The sequence below is a fragment of the Sminthopsis crassicaudata genome, chromosome 1 (genome assembly GCF_048593235.1).
Source record: "Sminthopsis crassicaudata isolate SCR6 chromosome 1, ASM4859323v1, whole genome shotgun sequence".
NCBI classification, from domain to species: Eukaryota; Metazoa; Chordata; class Mammalia; order Dasyuromorphia; family Dasyuridae; genus Sminthopsis; species Sminthopsis crassicaudata.
In genome coordinates this window covers 4,302,923-4,328,705 of record NC_133617.1, presented here as the reverse complement: position 1 = coordinate 4,328,705, position 25,783 = coordinate 4,302,923, and the positions used below count along the sequence as shown (strand labels likewise).

At 43.3% G+C, this 25,783-nt stretch overlaps 1 long non-coding RNA gene across 1 annotated transcript; it reads left to right on the top strand.

Annotated features, from left to right (window-relative positions):
• Positions 1-3,413: 3,413 nt before the first annotated feature.
• LOC141551593 (uncharacterized) lies at positions 3,414-3,769 on the top strand. Its single transcript, XR_012484911.1, has 2 exons — positions 3,414-3,512; positions 3,646-3,769. It is a non-coding gene; the product is annotated as an uncharacterized LOC141551593 (long non-coding RNA).
• Positions 3,770-25,783: the final 22,014 nt, after the last annotated feature.

Below are 25,783 nucleotides of genomic sequence, written 5' to 3'. Positions count from 1 at the left end.
TGATCCTTTTGTGTGTTCTAATATTCTAAACTATGTTTAGAGTCAATATTTAACAGAATTTGGGGGATCTGGGGGGAGAGGTCCGGGGAGCCCCTGCCTGTACGCTTCCATTTTGGCTCCTCCTCCCAACCTTGTGAAATTTATACCAGGAATGCAGGGATGGCTCAATATTAGGAAAACTCTCAGCATATTTGACTACATAAATAACCCAACTAGCATAAATCTGATTATCTCAATAGGTGCAGAAAAAGATTTTGATAAAATACAGCACCCATTCCTCTTATAAATATGAGAGAGTTTCATTCCCAAGAGATTGTGCCACAGGTAAAATGGACAAGACACAGTACTGAGTGAGTGTTGTAATCTTATGACTTGTTTATATCATTGAAATTTAAAATATAAATCCAAATATTAAAATAACCTGACAAATAAGCCAGGTTCCATTTAAAAGCTAACACAAGATTTTAAAAAAATTTACAATAGAAATCTTGTAAAAAAAAAAAATAAGCACAGATAATTACAAGGGGAATCTCTCCATGTCTTGGTACCATTCATGTCACCATTTTTGTCAGTACTGGGAAAAGCCTCGAGGTGACATGTCACCCTTGGCCACAAGGTGTCAGTGTGGCACCAGGTTCAGGACCTTGTAGATTTTTCACCAAGCAGCTGGCAAGACCCTGCAGCTACTCACTGGGCCATAACCCAACACCTGCTTCCCACCCCTGCGCCTCAGCCCCTCCCAGGCCTGAGTCAGAGCCTCGGCACCACTAGCCATCCCCTCCCCCTTCCTGACTAGGAGCCATGACTGGGTGGGAGACAAAGAGCACATTTGCATGAAGGGCTGAGGAGGGATAAGAGACAGGGGAGACTTGGCAGGGCCCAGTTGCAGCTGCGGGGTCTCGGGGAGCAGAGCTCTGGGGGCTCCACCATGGCCTGGTCTCCTCTCCTGCTCAGCCTCCTCACTCCCTGCCAAGGTGCCAGCCTGAGGGGCCTCAGAGAAAGGGGGCCCATGGGGCCCATAGGAGTGGTGGTCTCTCCCTGCAGTGAGGAGTATAGAGAGAGGGTCCTGACCCCTGACTCACAACTCTGTCTCTCCGGGTGCTTTGTCTGTGCTGACTCTGCCAGCCTCCAGCTCAGGGTCTCTGGGTCAGTCATTTCCCGTAACTGAAGCAGGGGCAGCATAATAACTACAGCACCAGGGTGGAGGCCCCAGGCTCATTATCTATTAGTGCAGTCAACGTCCCTCAGGGATCCCAGAGAGATTCTCGGGCTCCACAGATGCCTCAAGCAACTCGGCCTCTCTGACCATGTCTGGGCTGCAGCCTGAGGACGAGGCTGCTTATTAATATCAATCCTATAACAGCAGCAATAAGCACAGAGTAATCCAGATCAATGGGGAAGTGAGGAAAAAATCCTGAGCGTCACCAGTCTGTTCCGTGAGGGATTCAGTCACAACCTTGTCTTTAATATAGAAGTGTGTTAAAGCAAGAGTCTTTCCTCAATGCTGGTAAAGAGACAACCTTCTGGTCAGCTGTTTGACCCCCTTGAGCTCTATGGGATGAGCCTGAGGTGCTGCTGTTGCCTCTACTAGTACCACTGTTTTCATGGCCAGTGATTTTCCATGGCCCTCTCGCCTTCCAAGTCATCTTTAGTGTCTCTGGGCTGAGGGGCCTGGCAACTTCTAGTGAAGCCTTTGATTCAGCATCCCCAAGATCCATTCCTGCTGTTTAGCACCTGGGCTGAAGCCTGATTGTGACTATGTGCTGGACTCCCTGTAACACACCTTTCCTACAGACCTAAGTTATCTTTGACTGGAAAATTGTTCCACTAAACCTCTTTGTGTGTCCTGACGCTCTAAATTATGTTTAGAAACATTTACTTCAAATTACTTAAAGGGGTTTGGGGAGAGGTCCGCTGAATCCCTGCCTGTCCGCCACCACCCTGGCTGCATATCTCAACATTGTAGAGTTTATACCAGGAATACGGAGCTGGCTCAATGTTAGGAAAATTATCAGCATAATTGACCACACAAATACCCAAACCTAAAAAAAGTGTGTGATTATCTTAATAATCAATTGCAGAGAAAGTTTTTGACAAAATACAGCACCTATTCCTACTATAAACACAAGACAACTTGAATCAATTGATCCTTCCTTAAAATGATAATCAGCATCTACCTAAAACCACATAATACAGATGCGCTAGAAGCATTCCCAATAGGATTAGGAGGGAGAATAAGTTGTCCATCATCACTGCTATTATTCAATATTGTTCTAGAAATTGTAGCTTTATTTAAAGAGAAGCAAAAGAAATATAAGGAATTAGAACAGGCAACGTGGGAGCAAAGCTAGCACTCCTTGCAGGTGATATGATGTTATACTGAGACAATCCTAGAGAATCAACTAAAATGATTAACGACTTGAGGAAAGTTGCATGATACAACAAAAACCTCCATAATCCTCAGTGTTTATTTTATGAAAGACTCCAGCAGACTGAGAAAGATAAATCTATTTCACATAAGTGTAGCTCACATAAAATATTTTGGAGCTTACCTATGGAGACAAAATTAAATACACGAACACAATTACAAAACACTTTTCACAAAAATGATAATATAACAAACGTCAATCCTACTTTAAAGTAATTTGTTTCTTTAGGGCCCTGTCAATCAAACTGCCAATTATTAGAGAGGTAGAAAAAAAATAACAAAATTTATCTGGAAGAACAAGGAGCCAAGAAAATCTAGGGAAGATATTTTTGAAAATGCAAAGGTTTGGGGCCTATGTATGCCACATCTAAAATTACAGAGAGCAGCAATCAGGCAAACTTGTTGGCCCCTGCTAAGAAATAGAATAGTGGATCAGTGGAACAGGTTAAGTACACAAGCCTCAGTCCTAAAAGAGCATTGTAATTAAAAGACTGTTTATATCCTTTAAAGTAAAACTATAAATTCAACATTAAAATAACCTGACAAAGAAGCCCGATTTCCATTTAAAAAGCTACCACAAGATTTTCAAAAAGAATTTGCAATGGAAAGCTTGTAGAAAAAATAACCACAGCGAATTACAAGGAGAATCTCTCAGTGTTTTGGTCCCATTCACGTCACCACTTTTGTCAGTACTACAATAATGGTCAAGATGACACGTCACTGGTAGGCACAAGGGGGCAGTGTGGCACAGGTTCAAGACCTTGCAGATCTTTCCCCAACCCTCCAAGCAGCTGGCAAGACCCTGCATTTACTCCCTCCTCCCTGGGATAACGGAATGCCTGCTTCACCACTCCTACTTCTCAGAGCCTGGGCACCACTAGCCATCCCCTGCCCCTTCCTGACTAGGAGCCATGACTGGGTGGGAGACAAAGAGCACATTTGCATGAGGGGCTGAGGAGGGATAAGAGACAGGGGAGACTTGGCAGGGTCCAGTTACAGCTGCAGGGTCTCGGGGAGCAGAGCTCTGGGGGCTCCACCATGGCCTGGTCTCCTCTCCTGCTCAGCCTCCTCACTCTCTGCCAAGGTGCCGGCCTGAGGGGCCTCAGAGAAAGGGGGACTCAGGGCCCCGAGGGGTGGTCTCCTCTCCCCCCATTGAGAAGGGGAGAGAGCCGGTCCTGGCCCCTGACTCCCAGCTGTCTCTCTCTCTGTCTCTCCAGGAGCTTGGACCCAGTCTCTGCTGACTCAGCCGGCATCCAGCTCAGGGTCTCTGGGTGAGACGATCTCCATCCCCTGCACTCGAAGCACTGGCAGCATTAGTGACTCCTATGTGCACTGGTACCAGCAGCACCAGGGCGGGCGCCTCAGGCTCATCATCCATCGGGATAATCAACGTCCCTCAGGGATCCCGGACAGATTCTCAGGCTCCAAAGATACCTCAAGCAACTCAGCGTCTCTGACCATCTCTGGGCTGCAGACTGAGGACGAGGCTGATTATTACTGTCAATCCGGTGATAGCAACCATGACCCACAGTGGTTCAGATCAATGGGGAAGTGAGACAAAAACCCCCGAGCTGCCCTGGTCTGCTCTTCAGTCACAACCCGGGCCTCAGTGCTGCTCTCTGGGGCAGGGCCATGGTCTGGGCCTGGGGGAGGAAGAGGCAGGAGAAGACCAAAGTTTGGCTTTCTGCACTGATTTCCAAATCAGATGATCTGGGTCCAAATCCTGCTTTTCTGATGGTTATCAACCATGGGATAATCTTTTAACCTCCCCATGCCTCAGTTTCCTCCTCTATAGTAGAGTAAGAGGAGTTACCTTAATGACTTCTGAGATCCCTGCCTGATCTCCAGTTGTGTTCCCATTCAATCTTCTTCAAGCAGCAAGAAGATCCCATTGGCTCATTCCTCTTAAAGGCACTTTTCTTCTTCTTCCCAATGACCTTCACTCCCTTCTCCCTCCTGATCTCCCAGGCCACCCCTGGGAGACCACCCATCCCTAGTCTGAACCCTCTAACTTGTTTCCTTTCTTTCCATGCTCTCTTCTCAAAAAGTTGGACCTTTTACCTAGTGGATAGTTCCACCCCACCTAAACTCAGCCTTGGATGACCCTCCCATGTCCCTTTAATCCCTCTCACAGGACGCTGCTGAACACTACTGGAGGAAGTCACCCAATTGAGGTGATGGGTTCCATTACCAACTGAGGTCATCTAATCTGAATTAGGTCCAACTCTTCTTTCATTAACTCTATTGAACATATCACAGCATTTACTCCAAGTCTTCTCTTCTCTCCCCAGGCTTCCCAGATCACCAAATCAAATCACATCCTCAAATTAGAATTTCTGAAAATGAAAGGAGAGATTACTAATATTGAGAGTAAAAAAACTATTGAACTAAGAAATGAAGCTAAGAGCTGGTTTTATTTAAATATACTTTTGGTTAAACTGAATTTTAAAAGAAGAAAACCAAATTACCAGCATCAAAAAGAAAAGTGTAAATTTATCACCAGTGGAGAGGAAATTAAAACTATAATGAGGACCTATTTTGTCCAATTACATGTAAATAAATCTGACAATTTAAGTGAAGTTGATTAATTTAGAAAATTACAACATTAATTTACAAAAAATTTACAAAAAATTACAAAAAATATGAATTGCCCAGGTTAATAGAACTGGAAATAAGGCATTGAAATAATCCTATTATAGAAAAAGAAATTGAGCAAGCCATCAGTGAAGTCTCTAAGAAAAAATTCTCCAGTGTAGAGAACTCCCAGGCAGCTGGAAACTTTGGTATTTAGCATGTTCCCCTCCTCCTAAGATTAATTAAGGGGGCCTTTCAGCTTGATATCACAAGAAAACAAGGTTCTGGCACAATGACTGGGACATTGTGAACTTTATGTAAGTTTGAGTCTCTAGAAAGTAACACCATGTTTTAGAGAGTTAAAGCATAGAAAACAGAAATCAGGGTTGGTCACAGAACAATGCCTTTCATAATAACAGATGGCTTTAAGATATGTAAGCAACATGATTGCTCTTAATAAACGGCTCTGTTGAATTATCAGCAACCCTGTCTCCTTATTTCCAACCACCACTAGCCCATCTGTGTCGTGCTGGTCACAGCTCTCCAGCGTCACATGGATTTACCAGTGATCCTTTTGTGTGTTCTAATATTCTAAACTATGTTTAGAGTCAATATTTAACAGAATTTGGAGGATCTGGGGGGAGAGGTCCGGGGAGCCCCTGCCTGTACGCTTCCATTTTGGCTCCTCCTCCCAACCTTGTGAAATTTATACCAGGAATGCAGGGATGGCTCAATATTAGGAAAACTCTCAGCATATTTGACTATATAAATAACCCAACTAGCATAAATCTGATTATCTCAATAGGTGCAGAAAAAGAGTTTGATAAAATACAGCACCCATTCCTCTTATAAATATGAGAGAGTTTTATTCCCAAGAGATTGTGCCATAGGTAAAATGGACAAGACACAGTACTGAGTGTTGTAATCTTATGACTTGTTTATGTCATTGAAATTTAAAATATAAATCCAAATATTAAAATAACCTGACAAATAAGCCAGGTTCCATTTAAAAGCTAACACAAGATTTAAAAAAAATTTACAATAGAAATCTTGTAAAAAAAAAAAAAAATAAGCCCAGATAATTACAAGGGGAATCTCTCCATGCCTTGGTACCATTCATGTCACCATTTTTGTCAGTACTGGGAAAAGCCTCGAGGTGACATGTCACTGTTAGGCACAAGGGGGCAGTGTGGTAGAACGTTCAGGATGTGCAAGATCTTTCCCCAAGACCCTGCAGCTACTCACTGGGCAATAAGCCAACACCTGCTTCCCACCCCTGCTCCTCAGCCCCTCCCAGGCCTGAGTCAGAGCCTCGGCACCACTAGCCATCCCCTCCCCCTTCCTGACTAGGAGCCATGACTGGGTGGGAGACAAAGAGCACATTTGCATGTGGGGCTGAGGAGGGATAAGAGACGGGGGAGACTTGGCAGGGCCCAGTTGCAGCTGCGGGGTCTCGGGGAGCAGAGCTCTGGGGGCTCCACCATGGCCTGGTCTCCTCTCCTGCTCAGCCTCCTCACTCCCTGCCAAGATGGCAGCCCGATGAGTCTCAGAGAAAGGGGGCACTCAGGGCCCAGAGGGGTGGTGGTCTCTCCCTGCAGTGAGGAGTATAGAGAGAGGGTCCTGACCCCTGACTCACAACTCTGTCTCTCCGGGTGCTTTGTCTGTGCTGACTCCGCAGGCCTCCAGCTCAGGGTCTCTGGGTCAGTCATTTCCCGTAACTGAAGCAGGGGCAGCATAGTAACTACAGCACCAGGGTGGAGGCCCCAGGCTCATTATCTATTAGTGCAGTCAACGTCCCTCAGGGATCCCAGAGAGATTCTCAGGCTCCACAGATGCCTCAAGCAACTCGGCCTCTCTGACCATGTCTGGGCTGCAGCCTGAGGACGAGGCTGCTTATTAATATCAATCCTATAACAGCAGCAATAAGCACAGAGTAATCCAGATCAATGGGGAAGTGAGGAAAAAATCCTGAGCGTCACCAGTCTGTTCCGTGAGGGATTCAGTCACAACCTTGTCTTTAATATAGAAGTGTGTTAAAGCAAGAGTCTTTCCTCAATGCTGGTAAAGAGACAACCTTCTGGTCAGCTGTTTGACCCCCTTGAGCTCTATGGGATGAGACCTCCTGAGGTGCTGCTGTTGCCTCTACTAGTACCACTGTTTTCATGGCCAGTGATTTTCCATGGCCCTCTCGCCTTCCAAGTCATCTTTAGTGTCTCTGGGCTAAGAGGTTGGCAACTTCTAGTGAAGCCTTTGATTCAGCATCCCCAAGATCCATTCCTGCTGTTTAGCACCTGGGCTGAAGCCTGATTGTGACTATGTGCTGGACTCCCTGTAACACACCTTTCCTACAGACCTAAGTTATCTTTGACTGGAAAATTGTTCCACTAAACCTCTTTGTGTGTCCTGACGCTCTAAATTATGTTTAGAAACATTTACTTAAAATTACTTAAAGGGGTTTGGGGGAGAGATCCGGTGAATCCCTGCCTGTCCGCCACCACCCTGGCTGCATATCTCAACATTGTAGAGTTTATACCAGGAATACGGAGCTGGCTCAATGTTAGGAAAATTATCAGCATAATTGACCACACAAATACCCAAACCTAAAAAAAGTGTGTGATTATCTTAATAATCAATTGCAGAGAAAGTTTTTGACAAAATACAGCACCTATTCCTACTATAAACACAAGACAACTTGAATCAATTGATCCTTCCTTAAAATGATAATCAGCATCTACCTAAAACCACATAATACAGATGCGCTAGAAGCATTCCCAATAGGATTAGGAGGGAGAATAAGTTGTCCATCATCACTGCTATTATTCAATATTGTTCTAGAAATTGTAGCTTTATTTAAAGAGAAGCAAAAGAAATATAAGGAATTAGAACAGGCAACGTGGGAACAAAGCTAGCACTCCTTGCAGGTGATATGATGTTATACTGAGACAATCCTAGAGAATCAACTAAAATGATTAACGACTTGAGGAAAGTTGCATGATACAACAAAAACCTCCATAATCCTCAGTGTTTATTTTATGAAAGACTCCAGCAGACTGAGAAAGATAAATCTATTTCACATAAGCGTAGCTCACATAAAATATTTTGGAGCTTACCTATGGAGACAAAATTAAATACACGAACACAATTACAAAACACTTTTCACAAAAATGATAATATAACAAACGTCAATCCTACTTTAAAGTAATTTGTTTCTTTAGGGCCCTGTCAATCAAACTGCCAATTATTAGAGAGGTAGAAAAAAAATAACAAAATTTATCTGGAAGAACAAGGAGCCAAGAAAATCTAGGGAAGATATTTTTGAAAATGCAAAGGTTTGGGGCCTATGTATGCCACATCTAAAATTACAGAGAGCAGCAATCAGGCAAACTTGTTGGCCCCTGCTAAGAAATAGAACAGTGGATCAGTGGAACAGGTTAAGTACACAAGCCTCAGTCCTAAAAGAGCATTGTAATTAAAAGACTGTTTATATCCTTTAAAGTAAAACTATAAATTCAACATTAAAATAACCTGACAAAGAAGCCCGATTTCCATTTAAAAGCTACCACAAGATTTTCAAAAAGAATTTGCAATGGAAAGCTTGTAGAAAAAAAAAATAAGCACAGATAATTACAAGGGGAATCTCTTCATGTCTTGGTACCATTCATGTCACCATTTTTGTGAGTACTAGGAAAAGCCTCGAGGTGACATGTCACCGTTGGCCACAAGGTGTCAGTGTGGCACCAGGTTCAGGACCTTGTAGATTTTTCACCAAACAGCTGGCAAGACCCTGCAGTTACTCACTGGGCCATAACCCAACACCTGCTTCCCACCCCTGCTCCTCAGCCCCTCCCAGGCCTGAGTCAGAGCCTCGGCACCACTAGCCATCCCCTCCCCCTTCCTGACTAGGAGCCATGACTGGGTGGGAGACAAAGAGCAGATTTGCATGAAGGGCTGAGGAGGGATAAGAGACAGGGGAGACTTGGCAGGGTCCAGTTGCAGCTGCGGGGTCTCGGGGAGCAGAGCTCTGGGGGCTCCACCATGGCCTGGTCTCCTCTCCTGCTCAGCCTCCTCACTCTCTGCCAAGGTGCCGGCCTGAGGGGCCTCAGAGGAAGGGGGCACTCAGGGCCCCGAGGGGTGGTCTCCTCTCCCCCCATTGAGAAGGGGAGAGAGCCGGTCCTGGCCCCTGACTCCCAGCTGTCTCTCTCTCTGTCTCTCCAGGTGCTTGGACCCAGTCTCTGCTGACTCAGCCGGCATCCAGCTCAGGGTCTCTGGGTGAGACGGTCTCCATCCCCTGCACTCGAAGCAGTGGCGACATTAGTGACTACTATGTGCACTGGTACCAGCAGCACCAGGGCGGGCGCCCCAGGCTCATTATCTATGATGATAGTGAACGTCCCTCAGGGATCCCGGAGAGATTCTCAGGCTCCATAGATTCCTCAAGCAACTCAGCGTCTCTGACCATCTCTGGGCTGCAGACTGAGGACGAGGCTGATTATTACTGTCAGTCCTATGATAGCAGCTACACCCACACAGTGGTTCAGATCAATGGGGAAGTGAGACAAAAACCCCCGAGCTGCACTGGTCTGCTCTTCAGTCACAACCTGGGCCTCAGTGCTGCTCCCTGTGGTCTCAATGTGAGGCAGCAGGAGACCCATGGCTGCCTAATTGCCCCAAGGTTTACAAGAGGCAGCTCCTCCATAGAAATGCACACAGAGGAAAGCCCTGATTTCTGAATTAGATGGTCTGGCTTCAAATCCACCCCTCTGATGGTTATCAACTATGGGATTTCTTTTAAGCTCCTGAGGCCTCAGTTTCCTCCTTTATAAAATGAGAGGAATCACCTCCATGGCTCCTGAGATGGTTTCCATTCAATCTCCTTCAAGCAGCAAGAAACTCCCATAATCCCACTTCTCCCTTTGGCTCATTCCTCTTCAAAGCACTCTTCTTCTTCTTCCAATGACCTCCACTCCCTTCTCCCCTCCTGCCTCCCAGGCCCCCCCTGGAGACCACCCACCATTGCTCTGGCTCTACTTTCTTCTCTCATAATCTGGCCCTCTAACCTGTTGCCCTTCTCTACATGCTCTCCTCTCAATAAGTTGGACCCTTTCCCCCATGGATTGTTACTCCCCACCTAAACTCAGAGTTGGATGACCCTCCCTGTGTCCCTTTAATCTCACTCACATGACACTGCTGAACACTGCTGGAGGAAGTCACCCAGGTGAGTTGATGGGGTCCATTACCAAATGACATTATCCAGTGTGACCTGGGCCCAATTCTTCTTTCATTAATTCTATTGGGCGTCCCGCAGCAGTGACTCCAAGTCTTTCCTTCTCTCCCCAGTCTTCCCACCTCAGCTCCTCCCTCCTCCCTCCTAGCTGAGAATCTTTCCCTGAAACATTCCCTCAGACCTCCTCACTGAGCCTCTAACTCCCTTCACATCCCCCCTCCTTCCTTCCTTCCTTAGTGTCCCTTGAAGAGCTTGGCTGAACTCTCTAATGAGGATCAGGAGCTTACTCAGCCAGTCCTCGGTCACTAACAACCTGAAGAAATACACTGAAAGAGGGGCATCTATCATAAAGATAATCTAAAGAAGAAAAGAAATACTAGGGAATCCTCCAAACTTCAATACCAATATCCCAGTCACAGTGCAGACTGTCCAGGGAATCCTCTGGAAGACCAGCTGTTCACTGCTGATTTCTAAGGAGGTGCTGGGGTTTTCTAAGTCCATTCTAACAGGAGTTAGTGTCCCTTAAATGGTCATCATGACGTAGAGTATTGTCCAAGTGTGTTCTCTGAATCACTGGTGGTCCCTGAGACTCTGAGGGAGGTTTGATGAGTTCTCATCTAATTTTTGACTAATAAGAGGTCAATCCAGAGTTATAAATGGTCTCAGGTTAATTAGAAGTTTCTCCTTTTCTATATACACTTGCCAGTCTGCATTCTTGTATAGTTTGAATAGAGCCTATTGCACATTCCAGAAAAATAATGAATTACACTTCATTCAAAATCCCCTAAATACTGAGTACTTACACACTGTAAGCATCAAGACTATTGATAGCTATCCATCTCTTAGGTGATATGTTTTAATCTTTTAAAGCCAAAATTGTGAAGATCCGGGCTAGCTCTTCTGAATGGCTCAGAATAAGTCCTTGCCCCACATTGGGCGCCAAATTGTAATGTTCTGATTGTCTATCAATTATAATCCTTCTCTGGGAGGAATTTTGTTTTCTGTAAAATCTTTTCCTCTGTGAGCAGGTTTCTTGTGAGGCTTCTGGAGCCTCCCCCTCCAAAAGTGTGGGATTGCTGGACTTGCAAATCCACAGGACATATTCTCTTTGACTCAAACCAGACTGCTTCCTTGGAGATTGCCTTCCCCTTTTATCTTCCCAGAGAATGGGCTTGTGGGTATTCCATAGGTGTAAACTCCTTTCAGAAGACTAAAGGTGTAATCTCCTTTTAAAGATGAGAACTAAAGGTGTGAATTCTGAACTAGAGAATTGCCAAGTACCAACTTACTACCTAGTAAGAACCTAACAAAAAATAAATCTTCAAGACTGGAGTATGCTGAGATTTAAAGGAATCAAGAAATAACTTCAGTGTATCCTATTCTGGGAAGGATTCCATCAATTTCCTAGTCACCAATCATGTAAACCACTTCTAGTCTCTAAACCAGGTTGTAAGTCTCCCCACACGTCATTTTTGTGGTGTGTGTTTTGAAGAGAAGAGAGGGACTATATAAATAACCAAACTAACAGACAACTGAGTATCTTAATAGATGTAGAGAAAGCTTTTGAAAAAATGCAGCATCCATTCCTATTATAAACCCTAGAGAGCCGAGGAGTCAATTGATTTTTCCTTTAAATCTACTATATCTTACTAAAACCATGTAATGAATATAAGCTTAGACGTGAGACAATATTGCCCATCATCACTACTATTATTCAATATTGTTCTAAAAATCTTATCTTTAGTAAGAAGAGAACAAAGAGAAATATGAGGAACTAGAACAGGCAATGAGGAAACAAAGCTATCATTCCTTGCAGGTGATATGATGTTATATTGAGAGAATTCCAGAGAATCAAATCAAATGTCTTTGAAGCAATTAAGAATTTTAGGAAAATTGCAGAACAAAAGAAGAACCTACATAAGTCATCAGTATTTCTTTATTTTCGCAAAGACGCTAGCAGTCTGAGAAAGAAAACTAAATCTTTTTAACCTACATATAGATCATGTAAAATATTTCAGAGACTCCCTGTGAAGACAAACTTAAGAAATATATGAACACAATTACAAGACATAGTTTAAAAAATTAGACATGATCTAAATAACTGCATAAATGTGCATTCTTGCAGGGTAGATGAACTTCATGTAAAAATAAGAAAATTCCGCCTGAAGTAATTTACTTATTCAATGACCTGGCTATCATACTGCCAATAATTATTTTGTAGAGGTAGAAAATTTTTTTTAGAAATTTATCTGGAAGAACACAAGGTCAAGAAGATCTTGGAGAGTAATGGGGAAAAAAGGCCAAGATTTTGGACCCAGCTCTACCAGATCTAAAACTGTATAGAGAGCAGCGGTCATGAAAGCTTGTCGGCACTTCCTAAGAAATGGAAGGGTGAATCAGTGGAATAGTAAAGTACACAAGACGGAGTACTAAATGAGTATTGTAATCTAATGAAGTGTTTATGTCATTTAAACTTAATATATAAATTCAAGTATTAAAATAACCTCCAAATAAGCTAGGTTCCATTTAAAGGCTAACATGAGATTTTTACAATTTTTTACAATGGAAATCTTGTAGGAGAAAAAAAACCCACAGATAATTACAAAGAGAATTTCTGAACATTTTGGGACCATTCATGTCACACAATTATTGTCAGAACTAGGAAAAGCCTCAAAGTTAGATATCACTGTCAGCCACGAGGTGGCAGTGTGGCACCAGGTTCAGGACCTTGTAGATTTTTCACCAAGCAGCTGGCAAGACCCTGCAGTTACTGGGCCATACCCCAACACCTGCTTCCCACCCCTGCGCCTCAGCCCCTCCCAGGTCTGAGTCAGAGCCTCGGCACCACTAGCCATCCCCTCCTCCTTCCCTAACTAGGAGCCATGACTGGGTGAGAGACAAAGAGCAGATTTGCATGAAGGGCTGAGGAGGGATAAGAGACAGGGGAGACTTGGCAGGGCCCAGTTGCAGCTGCGGGGTCTCGGGGAGCAGAGCTCTGGGGGCTCCACCATGGCCTGGTCTCCTCTCCTGCTCAGCCTCCTCACTCTCTGCCAAGGTGCCGGCCTGAGGGGCCTCAGAGAAAGGGGGCACTCAGGGCCCCGAGGGGTGGTCTCCTCTCTCCCCATTGAGGAGGAGAGACTTAGGATCCTGGCCCCTGACTCCCAGCTGTCTCTCTCTCTGTCTCTCCAGGTGCTTGGACCCAGTTGGTGCTGACCCAGCCGGCATCCAGCTCAGGGTCTCTGGGTGAGACGGTCTCCATCCCCTGCACTCGAAGCAGTGGTGACATTAATAACAACTTCGTGCAGTGGTATCAGCAGCACCAGGGCGGGCGCCCCAGGCTCATTATCTATAAGTGGAGTAGCCGTCCCTCAGGGATCCCAGAGAGATTCTCAGGCTCCAAAGATTCCTCAAGCAACTCAGCGTCTCTGACCATCTCTGGGCTGCAGCCTGAGGACGAGGCTGATTATTACTGTCAGTCCCATGGTAGCAGCTACAACCCACAGTGGTTCAGATCAATGGGGAAGTGAGACAAGAACCCCGAGCTGCACTGGTCTGCTCTTCAGTCACAACCTGGGCCTCAGTGCTGCTCTCTGGGGCAGGGCCATGGTCTGGGCCCGGGGGAGGGAGAAGCAGCAGGAGACCCCCGTCTGGCTTCCTGGACCAACGTGTAGAAGAGGCAGCTCCTCTGTGGAAACAGAGACTCTGAAGTGGAGAAAGCGCTGGTTTCTGAATTAGAAGGTCTGGCTTCAAATCCAGCCTCTCTGATGGTTATCCCCTCTGGGGTGTCTTTTAACTTCCTTAGGTCTCAGTTTCCTCCTCTATAGAATGAAGGGAGGGACCTTTATGGCTTCTGAGATGGTTTCCATTAAATCTCCTTCAAGCAGCAGGAACCTTCCATTATCCCACTTCTCCCTTTGGCGTGTCCCCCAAATGCCTGCTTCTTCCCAATGGCCTCCACTTCCTTCTCCGCTCCTGGTCTCCCGGCTATGCCTGGGCACCCGCCCCTGCTCTGATTTTACTTCTTCTCTCAATCTGGAGGCTCTGTTTCCCTCTTTCCATGCTCTCCTCTCAGTAAGTACCACATTTTCCCCTGTGGATGATTCCACTCCATCTAGCCTCAGTCATGGAGGACCTTCCCCATGTCTCTCTAGTCCCCCTCATGTGTCACTGCTGAACATGCTGGAGGAAGTCACCCAGCTGCGTGATGGCAGCCGCTCCCAACCGATGGCATCCAAGCTGACAGAGGCCCATCTCTTCTTTCATTCACTCTTTTTAGCATCCCACAGTGGTTACTCATTCTTACCTCCTTCTTCTCCTCCATAGTGGACAGCATCTCTTCCATGAGAAAATAGAAAGTGTTCACTCTGAATCCTGAGAGCTCCTGTAACTCCCTTCCTGCCATGCCTCATTCCCTACTTCTGTGTGCCCTGAAGAGCCTGGCGCAACCATCTCCATGCGGATCAGCAGCTTACTCAGCCCACTGTCCCATTGGCAGCTAACCCCAACTTGAAGAAACACATTGAAAAAGTGACATTATAACAATAGTCTAAAACAAGGAAAGAACCAAGGCGAGGGGGTCTCCAAACTTGGGTATCCAACATCCCAATCACAGTGGAGACTCTCCAGGGAATCCTCTGGAAGGCCAATGATCCAATGCTTATTCCTAAGGAGGCCCTGGGGCTTTTAAACCAACTCTGACAGAAGCTCAGGGTCCCTCAAGTGGCTCTCATAAGCTAGAGCAAAGTCCAAGCCATGGAACCCTGGGAGTCCCAGAGACCCTGCTATAGATTGGCTGACTACCCAACTATTTTTATATTCTAAGATGCCTTTGCTCATGTCAATGAGTAGGCAGAAATGAGCTCAAGCTACTCAGAAGTTACTGTTTTCCACATGCATTTGCCAGAGAGCATTCTTGTCCAGGCTGATCACAGGCTAGCAGGTAACAAGCATTTCAAAATGCCCCGGCTCCCTCCAGTTTTTATGTCTTTGGAAACCACTCAGACTTCTTTCTTTACCAAATATTCTTTTTCAGTTAACACCATATTTAACCAAGTCCTTTTTCTTCTCCAGAAGATATTGCCTTTTTAGCCAACGTTCAGAGATCACCTATAGAAACAGTCCAACAGTTTGTCAGAAAATATTGCCTCCTGTATCTCTTTTGCAGCCTCGTGGATTACAATTAACTTTATAAACAGCAGAGCTAGAGGAAGAGCATCAAAACGAGCCAGTTAATACTATTTGTTAGTTCAGAAGTCCTAAAACATCGTAAAAGTAAGATCATGATAAAAGCAAAGTACATGTTTACCTGGTGCAGTGAGAGAGATTTGTTATGAAAGAGAGACAGGGACACAGGGTTGTAGCATTATCAGGCCTAAGCCTGAGGGCACTGAGTGACTTGATCTAGGTCAATTATCTTGCTATACAAGGAAAATAAAATCAAAGGAGAAAAAATGAGAAGGAAGATAACATGCAAGCAAACAACAACAAAAAGTGTGAAAATGCTATGTTGTGAACTCTACTCAGTTTCCTACAGTCCTCTCTTTGAGTGTAGATGGCTTTCTTCATCACAAGTTCATTGAGAAATGGTGGGAATCATCTCATTGTTAAGAGAGCCACATCCATCAGAATTGATTGTTATACAGTCTTCTTGTTGCTGTGTATAATGATCTCCTGGTTCTGCCCTTTTCACTTAGCATCCATTCACACAAGTCTCTCCAGGCCTCTCTGAAATCATCTTGCTGATTGATTCTTACAAAACCATAATATTCTATAACATTCATATCCCACAATTTATTCAGCCATTCCCCAACTGATGGGTATCCCTTCAGTTTCCAGTTTCTTGCCACTACAAAAAGGGTTGCCACAAACATTTTTGCACATACGGGTCCCTTTCCCTTTTTAAAGATCTCTTTGGGATATAAGCCCAGTAGTAACACTTCTGGATCAAAGGATATGCACAGTTTGATAATTTTGGGGTATAGTTCCAAATCGTTCTCCAGAATGCTTGGAACCATTCACAATTCCACCAACAATGTATCAGTGTCCCAATATTGCCACATCTCCTCTGATATTCATCATTATCTTTTCCTGTCATCTTAGCCAATCTGAGAAGTGTATAGTGGTACCTCAGAGTTATCTTAGTTTACATTTCTCTGATCAATAATGAGCACCTTTTCACATGACTAGAAATGGTTTCAATTTCTTCACTTGAAAATTTTCTGAACATGTCCTTTGACCATTTAGCAATTGAAGAATGGCTTGAATTCTTTTTTTTTTAATTTTTTATTTTATTTTATAATTATAACATTTTTTGACAGTACATATGCATGGGTAATTTTTTTACAACATTATCCCTTGCACTTACTTCTATTCAGATTTTTTCCCTTCCTCCCCCAACCCCCTTCCCCCTGATGGCAAGCAGTCTTATATATGTTAAATATATTACAGTATAATTTAGATACAATATATGTGTGTAGAACCGAATTTTTTGTTGCACAGCAAGAATTGGATTCAGAAGGTAAAAATAACAGTTTACATTCATTTCCCAGTGTTCCTTTTCTGGATGTAGCTGGTTCTGTCCATCATTAATCAATTGGAATTGGATTAGCTCTTCTCTATGTTGAAGAAATCCACTTCCATCAGCATACATCCTCGTACAGTATCATTGTTGAAGTGTATAATGATCTTCTGGTTCTGCTCGTTTCACTCAGCATCAGTTGATGTATGTCTCTCCAAGCCTCTCTGTATTTCTCCTGTTGGTCATTTCTTATAGAACAATAATATTCCATAACATTCATATACCATAGTTTACCCAACCATTCTCCAATTGATGGACATCCATTCATCTTCCCGCTTCTAGCCACTATGAAAAGAGCTGCCACAAACATTTTGGCACATACAGGACCCTTTCCCTTCTCTAGTAGTTCCTTGGGGTATAAGCCCAGTAGTAGTATGGCTGGGTCAAAGGGTATGCACATTTTGATAACTTTTTGGGCATAATTCCAGATTGCTCTCCAGAATGGTTGGATTCTTTCACAACTCCACCAACAATGTATCAGTGTCCCAGTTTTCCCACAGCCCCTCCAACATTCATCGTTATTTGTTCCTGTCATCTTAGCCAATCTGACAGGTGTGTAATGATACCTCAGAGTTGTCTTAATTTGCATTTCTCTGATCAATAGTGATTTGGAACACTCTTTCATATGAGTGGAAATAGTTTTAATTTCATCATCTGAAAATTGTCTGTTCATATCCTTTGACCATTTATCAATTGGAGAATGGCTTGATTTCTTATAAATTAAAGTCAATTCTCTGTATATTTTGGAGATGAGGCCTTTATCAGAACCTTTAACTGTAAAAATTTTTTCCCAATTTGTTACTTCCCTTCTAATCTTGTTTGCATTTGTTTTGTTTGTGCAGAAACTTTTTAATTTGGTGTAATCAAAATGTTCTATTTTGTGATCAATAATGGTCTCTAGTTCTCCCTTGGACACAAACTCCTTCCTCCTCCACAAGTCTGAGAGGTAAACCATCCCATGTTCCTCCAATTTATTTATGATTTCGTTCTTTATGCCTAAATCTTGGACCCATTTTGATCTAATCTTAGTATGTGGTGTTAAATGTGGGTCCATGCCTAGTTTCTGCCATACTAATTTCCAGTTTTCCCAGCAGTTTTTGTCAAATAATGAATTCTTATCCCAAATTTTGGGATCTTGGGGTTTGTCAAAGATTAGATTGCTATTTTTATTCACTCTCTTGCCCTGTGAACCTAACCTATGCCACTGATCAACTAGTCTATTTCTTAGCCAATACCAAATGGTTTTGGTGACTGTTGCTTTATAATATAGCTTTAAATCAGGTACACTTAGACCACCTTCCTCTGACTTTTTTTTCATTAGTTCCCTTGCAAGAATGGCTTGAATTCTTATAAATTTCAGTCAATTCTCTCTATATTTTAGAAATGAGGTCTTTATCAGAACCCCTTGAATGTAAAAACATTTTCCCAGTTTATTGCTTCTCTTCTAACATTGCCTACATTAGTTTTGTTTGTACCAAACCTTTTTAATTTAATCCTATCAACTATCAGCATATTTGAGTATATAAATAACCAAACTAACAGAAATCTGGTTGTGTCAATAGGTGCAGAGAAAGCTTTCCTATTATAAAATATTAGAGAGCCTAGGAATCACTAAATTTTTCCTTAAAGTGATAACCAATATCTGCCTAAAATGATGTAATACAGAGAAGCTAGAAGCATTCCCAATAAGATTAGGAGTGAGACAATGTTGACCATCATCACTACTAGTATACAATCTTTGTGAAAAATTTCATCTTTAGTAAGAAGAGAAAAAAAAGAAACATGGAATTAGAACAGGCAATGAGGAAACAAAGCTATGACTCTTTGCAGGTGATATGATATTATACTGAGAGAATCTTAGAGAATCAACTAAAATGTACTTGAAACAATTAACTCCTTCAGGAAAGTGACATGAAAAATCAACACAAACCACCAGTATTTCTTTATTTTATCAATTTCCAGCAGACTGAGAAAGAAATGTAAATCTTTTTAACCTAAGTATAGATCAATAAAATATTTTGGAGCCTGCCTGTGAAGACAAGAGAGAAGGGTAGAGAGAGTGTCCTGGCCCTTGACTCACAAGTCTGTCTTTTTTTTTTTTTTTTTCCAATTTTCTGATTTTTTAAAAAAATTTATAATTATAAAAAATTTTGACAGTATATATGTGTGAATAATTTTTTTATAACATTATCCCTTGTATTCATTTTTCCAAATTATCCCCTCCCTCCCTCTACTCCCTCCCCTAGATGACAGGCAATCCCATACATTTTACATGTGTTACAGTATTACCTAGATACAATATATGTGTGTAAATCCAACTTTCTTGTTGCACAGTAAGTATTAGATTCCGAAGGTATAAGTAACCTGGGTAGATAGACAGTAGTGCTAATATTTTACATTCACTTCCCAGTGTTCCTTCTCTAGGTGTAGTTGTTTCTGTCCATCATTGATCAACTGGAAGTTAGTTGGATCTTCTTTATGTTGAAGATTTCCGCTTCCATCAGAATACATCTTCATACATCATTGAAGTCACAACTCTGTCTTTGTCTCTCCTGGTGTTTGGACCCAGTCTGTGCTGACTCAGCCAATATACAGGTTAAGGTCTCTGGATCAATTGGTCACCATCCCCTGTACTCCAAGCAGTGGCAGCATTGGTAGCTACTATGTGCAGTGGTACCAGCAGCACCAGGACGGGCGCCCCAAGCCCATTATCTATGATGATAGAGTCTTTCAGGGATTCCAGATATATTCTCAGGGTCCAAAGATGCTTCAAGCAACTCAGCTTCTCTGACCATCTCTGGGCTGCAAGGTGAGGACGAAGCTGATTATTACATTCAGTTCTGTAACAGCAGCTATAAGCCCACAGTGCTTCAGATCAATGGGGAAGTGAGGAAACAATACTGAGCTTCACCAGTCTGTTCCATGAGTGAGTCAGTCACAAGCTGGGTCTGAGTGCTGCTCCTTGTCTTTAATATAGGAGCTGCTAAATCTTATTCTGACTGTGGCTCCACTCTACTTGAATTGTTTCTTTCTGAATGTTTGCCACAATTTCTTCTTGACCTGGGAGTTCTGGAATTTGGACATAATATTTCTTGAAATTATCATCTTGGTTCTTTCAGGAGATCATTGGTAAATTCTTTCAATTTCTATTTTATCCTCTGGTTTTAACATATCAGAACAATTTTTCTTGATAATTTCTTGGATACCAGGCTCTTTTCTGACCATGGCTTTCAGGTAGACAAATAGTTTTTAAATTGTCGCTGCTGGAACTATTTTTTAATGAGATGTTTTCACTGAGATATTTCATTCTGATTTCTATTTTTTCATTCTTTTAAGCTCGTTTTATTGTTTCTTGATTTCCCAGGAGGTCATTAGCTTCTGTTTGCTCAATTCTCATTTTTAAGGAATTATTTTCCTCAGTGAGCTTTTGCACCTCCTTTCCCATTTGGTAATTTTGCTTTATAAGGCATTCTTCTCCTCATGAGTTTTTGGTATTTGCTTTTGTAGCACTCTCAGTTCTCTTCCCCATTTTTCCTCTTTCCTCTTACTTGATTTTCAAAGCCCCTTGAACTCTTCCATGGCCTGAGATCAATTCTTATTTTTCTTGGAGGATTTAGATGCAGGAGCTTTGATTTTGTTATCTTCTTCTGAGTATTTTTGATCTTCCTAGTCATCAAACTAATGTTCTATGGTCAGAATCTTTTTCTGTTGGTTACTTATTTTCCCAGTCTATTACTTGGATTAAACTCTTTGATAAAATAGGGTTCTGTTTCCAGTTTTCAGGTGTGTTGTGCAGTTATTTTCAAAGATCTTTCTAGGGACTTGATCATAAACCCTCTTTTCTGTCCTCAAACCATGAGGAGGATTCCCACTCCATTGTGCTTGTATGTTTTAGTCTGTTAAAGTGAGAATCTTTCCTCAATGCTGGTAAAGAGACAGTCTTCTGGTCAGCTCAGACCCCCTCAACCTCTATGGGATGAGACTTCCTGAGGTGCTGCTGTTGCCTCTACTAGTACCAATGTTTTCAGTGCCAATGATTTTCCATGGCCCTATCGCCTTCAAAGTCATCTTTGGTGTCTCTGAACTGAGGGGTCTGGAAACTTCTAGTGAAACCTTTGATTCAGCATCCCCAAGATGGTTTAGCACTTGGGCTGAAGCCTGATTGTGACTATATGCTAGACTCCCTGTAACACACCTTTTTGACTGGAAAATTGTTCCACTAAACCTCTTTGTGTGTTCTGACACTCTAAAAAATGTTTAGAATCATTTACTTAAAATAACTTAAAGGGGTTTGGGGGAGAGATCCGCTGAATCCCTGCCTGTACGCCACCACCCTGGCTGCATATCTCAACATTGTAGATTTTATACCAGGAATACGGAGCTGGCTCAATATTAGGATAATTTTCAGCATAATATAAATACATAAACTTACATAAAATAATGTGATTGTTTTAATAGGTCCAGAGAAAACTTTTGACAATATATAGCACCATTCCTATGATAAACACAAGAGAGCTTGGGAATCAATTGATTTTTTTCCTTAAAATGATAATCAGTAACTTTCTAAAATCATGTAATACAGATAAGCTGTCTGGATTGTACCACTGGGGGCAGCCAGGGGTCTTGCCGTTACCAATCTTCAGAGTACTACAGGACACAGCCTGCTAGAGGAAGAGTTAGGAGCCAGAGGAGTGGGAAAGAGAAGACCACTTTATTGCCATTCTGTTAAATGGATGGGAACTCCCCCTCTGCCTCTCTGCCTGCCTCCTTTTATACCCTAAAGCTCTCAGTGCCACATAGAAGCTTAAAGAAATATAGCCAAGTTAAAGGTGGGGAGGGTCTCCTCAGATCTTTGTGCTCACTCCTGCACATTCATCTTATGTAAGAGTAAACACTCTGAGGTCCTCAGCAAGGGTCAATGATCACAGCCTCAGTTTGATGGAAAACAGGCCCTGAGTGTGTGCACACTGGATCTGTAAGTACCTACAGCAGTCCTGCTGTACCCATTCTTATTCAGTGCTGCTATCCATCAACCTGTTAAGTTGACCCTGCACTAACCCAGCTTGTATTTTCATTTTCTCAGCCTAAGCCTTCAACAAGACCCCTACCAATTAGCTAGAAGCATTCCCAATAAGATTAGGAGGGAGACTAAGTTGCCCATCATCACTCTTATTATTCAGTATTGTTCTAGGCATTTTAGCTTTAGTAAGAAGAGAAGAAAAAGAAATCTAAGGAATCAGAATAGGCAATGAGGGAACAAAGCTACCACTCCTTGCAGGTGATATGATGTTATACTGAGAGAATCCTCCAGAATCATCTAAGTTGCATTTGAAACAATTATCAACTTCGGGAAAGTTGAATAATATAAGAAAAACCCAAATAAATTGTCATTTCTTTACATTATCAAAGACTCCAGGGCACTGAGAAAGATAAATCTGTTTGACATAAGCATAGCTCACATGAAATATATTGGAGCCTGTCTGTGAAGACAAAATGAAGAAATATATGAACACAATTATAAACACTATTCACAAAAATGTAAAGAGATCTTGCCAACAGTGAAATAATCCATTCCTTCAGGTTGGGTAGACTTATTAGAACAATGAATGACAATTCTCCCTAAAGCAATTTACTTATTCAGTCACCTTGTAATCAAACTGCCAATAGTTATATTATAGAGGCAGAAAAAATAACAAAATGTGTCTGGAAGAACAAAAGGGCGAGAAAATTTATGGAAATAATTTTTTAAAAAGCAAAGGTTTTGGACCCAGCTGGGCCAGATCTAAAATTATAATCAAGAAAACTTGTTGGCACCTGCTAAGAAATAGAACAGTGGACCAGTGGAACAGGTTAAGTACACAAGCCTCAGTACTAAATGAGTATTGTAATCTTAAGACTTGTTTATATCCCTTAACCTAAAACTATACATTCAAATATTAAAATAACCTGACAAAGAAGCCTGATTCCTACTTAAAAGCCAAGACAATATTTTCAAAAATTTTTTGCAGTGGAAATGGTGTAGGAAAAAATAAGCACAGCTAATTACAAGGAGAATCTCTCCATTCATGGCACCATTTTTGTCAGTATTAGGAAAAGCTTCAAGGTGACATATCACTGTCAGCCACAAGGTGGCAGTGTGGTAGAACGTTCAGGATGTGCAAGAGCTTTCCCCAACTCTCCAAGCAGCTGACAAGACCCTGCATCTACTCATCTACTCACTGGGCAATAACCCAACACCTGCTTCCCACCCCTGCTCCTCAGCCCCTCCCAGGCCTGAGTCAGAGCCTCGGCACCACTAGCCATCCCCTCCCCCTTCCTGACTAGGAGCCATGACTGGGTGGGAGACAAAGAGCACATTTGCATGAAGGGCTGAGGAGGGATAAGAGACAGGGGAGACTTGGCAGGGCCCAGTTGCAGCTGCGGGGTCTCGGGGAGCAGAGCTCTGGGGGCTCCACCATGGCCTGGTCTCCTCTCCTGCTCAGTCTCCTCACTCTCTGCCAAGGTGCCGGCCTGAGGGGCCTCAGAGAAAGGGGGCACTCAGGGCCCCGAGGGGTGGTCTCCTCTCCCCCCATTGAGAAGGGGAGAGAGCCGGTCCTGGCCCCTGACTCCCAGCTGTCTCTCTCTCTGTCTCTCCAGGCGCTTGGACCCAGTCTCTGCTGACTCAGCCGGCATCCAGCTCAGGGTCTCTGGGTGAGACGATCTCCATCCCCTGCACTCGAAGCAGTGGTGACATTAATAACAACTTCGTGCACTGGTACCAGCAGCACCAGGGCAGGAGCCCCAAGCTCATTATCTATCAGGATAATCAACGTCCCTCAGGGATCCCAGAGAGATTCTCAGGCTCCATAGATTCCTCAAGCAACTCAGCGTCTCTGACCATCTCTGGGCTGCAGCCTGAGGACGAGGCTGATTATTACTGTCAATCCTATGATAGCAGCTACAACCCACAGTGGTTCAGATCAATGGGGAAGTGAGACAAGAACCCCTGAGCTGCACTTGTCTGCTCTTCAGGCACAACCTGGGCCTTAGTGCTGCTCTCTGTGGCAGGGCCATGGTCTGGACTTGGGGGAGGGAGAAGCAGCAGGAGACCCAAGAGGCAGCTTCTCCATAGAAATACATACAGGGGAAAGCCCTGATTTCTGAATCAGAGGATCTGGCTTCAATCCTGCTGCTCTGATGGTTATCAAAGATGGGATGTCTTTTAAGCTCCTGAGGCCTCAGTTTCCTCCTGTATAAAATGAGAGGAATCACCTTGATGGCTCCTGAGATGGTTTCCATTCAATCTCCTTCAAGCAGCAAGAAACTCCCATAATCCCACTTCTCCCTTTGGCTCATTCCTCTTCAAAGCACTCTTCTTCTTCTTCCAATGACCTCCACTCCCTTCTCCCCTCCTGCCTCCCAGACCACCCCTGGAGACCACCTACCCTTGCTCTGGCTCTACTTTCTTCTCTCACAATCTGGCCCTCTAACCTGTTGCCCTTCTCTACATGCTCTCCTCTCAATAAGTTGGACCCTTTCCCCCATGGATTGTTACTCCCCACCTAAACTCAGAGTTGGATGACCCTCCCCGTGTCCCTTTAATCTCACTCACATGACACTGCTGAACACTGCTGGAGGAAGTCGCCCAGGTGAGTTGATGGGGTCCATTACCAAATGACATTATCCAGTGTGACCTGGGCCCAATTCTTCTTTCATTAATTCTATTGGGCGTCCCGCAGCAGTGACTCTAAGTATTTTCTTCTCTCCCAAATCTTCCCACCTCACCTCCTTCCTCCTCCCTCATAGCTGAGAATCTTTCCCTGAAACATTCCCTCAGACCTCCTCACTGAGCCTCTAACTCCCTTCACATCCCCCCTCCTTCCTTCCTTCCTTAGTGTCCCTTGAAGACCTTGGCTAAACTCTCTAATGAGGATCAGGAGCTTACTCAGCCAGTCCTCTGTCACTAACCTGAAGAAATACACTGAAAAAGGGGCATCTATCATAACAATAATCTAAAGAAGAAAAGAAATGGGGGGAATCCTCCAAACTTCAATACCAATATCCCAGTCACAGTGCAGACTCTCCAGAGAATCCTCTGGAAGACCAGCTGTTCACTGCTGATTTCTAAGGAGGCGCTGGGGTTTTCTAAGTCCATTCTAACAGGAGTTAGTGTCCCTTAAATGGTCATCGTGACCTAGAGTAATGTCCAAGTGTGTTCTCTGAATCACTGGTGGTCCCTGAGACACCGAGGTAGATTTGATGAGTTCTCATCTCTTTTCTCACTAATAAGAGGTCAATCCAAAGTTATAAATGGTCTCAGGTTAATTAGAAGTTTCTCATTTTCTACATACACTTGCCAGAATGCATTCTTGTATAGGGTGAATACAGCCTATTGCACATTACAAAAATATAATGAATATATTACACTTCACTCACAATCCACTAGACACTGAGTGTTGAGAATGTGCAGGCTTTTGATGAGACAAGGCACGGGTGAAGGAAAAGAATTTACTAAATTATTAGTAAAATTAGAAGTAAAAGTTTATTATAAATCATGGAGAGATCTCAGTGGAGCAGAACTCTGAGATGGAATTAGAGTTCTGTCTGTTCTGCCCACCCGACCATTCTTCCCACCCTCATATATAGGATTTGAGACAAAGCAGAGCTATTGGGTTTGGACAGGCTTCAGTAAGGCTATAAAAAGTTTGATTAGTGATAGTTCAAATTATATAGAGCTTAAATGGAGGTACTTAACGTGAATTCAGTTCTATTGAAAATTAAGTAGGGGTACTTAGCAGCTCTATAGAAAACTTGGGTTGTGTCAGCTGAACTCTATAGAAAGGTAAATTAGTGGTACTTAACAGGTGGGGATGGGCTGACTTCTGGGTCAGGACAACATGGAAAGTCAAAGTGACTCTTTTTAGGGTCTCCAGCCTCAGTTTCTCTCATCATGAGTACTTAGACACTGTAAGCATCAAGACTATTGATAGCTATCCATCTC